The sequence below is a fragment of the Penaeus japonicus genome, unplaced genomic scaffold, assembly GCF_977035675.1.
Source record: "Penaeus japonicus unplaced genomic scaffold, GWHDUDI00000001_assembly GWHDUDI00000020, whole genome shotgun sequence".
Lineage (NCBI taxonomy): Eukaryota > Metazoa > Arthropoda > Malacostraca > Decapoda > Penaeidae > Penaeus > Penaeus japonicus.
Window position 1 is genome coordinate 23,100,345 of NW_028234422.1, and position 521 is coordinate 23,100,865.

The following is a 521-nucleotide window of genomic DNA, read 5'->3' on the forward strand; positions in this document are numbered from 1 at the left end:
GAGCGTGTCTATCAATAGGCCAATAGCCAAGGAATAGTCACAAATTGACTCTTCTTTCAACACCATCTTTAAAACTTCTTGTGTAATATGATACAATAAACCTTAATTTCACACAGGATCTGTGTTCCAAAATTCCCGACTAATTCATCCGGGTATATAAGGTTCTGCGTTTATCTCATGAGTTACGTAAATCTACAGAATTCATGAATACATGTAGTGATACCAACAAATCAATGCTTTGCTCTTCTCTCCTAGCAGGCCATATGTTTGGTGACAAGGTTGTGGCTGTGATTGTGTGCTTTGAGCTATTTGCATTGCCATATGCAAACAACGCAATGCGCACAACCCAATAACTCAGCATTAAAAATATCAATCACATTTATAGGACCTATATATATTCGCTTTTCGGGATACTAATCGGGAGAAGACTGAAGCTCGATTCCCTTATTCCCCTCCTGTTTCACTACAGTGTGATCAGTTTGCTTTAAACTGAAACTACCTGAGAAATATTGCCGTTTGTC

General features: G+C 38.4%; 1 protein-coding gene across 1 annotated transcript in view; it reads right to left on the minus strand.

Annotated features, from left to right (window-relative positions):
• Positions 1-465: 465 nt before the first annotated feature.
• LOC122263121 (uncharacterized) overlaps positions 466-521 on the minus strand; it is an 11,768-nt gene continuing 11,712 nt past the window's right edge. The window contains exon 3 of the mRNA XM_043031446.2: positions 466-521. This exon is cut by the window's right edge and continues 490 nt beyond it. The gene's annotated coding sequence lies outside the window, so the exon portion shown is untranslated.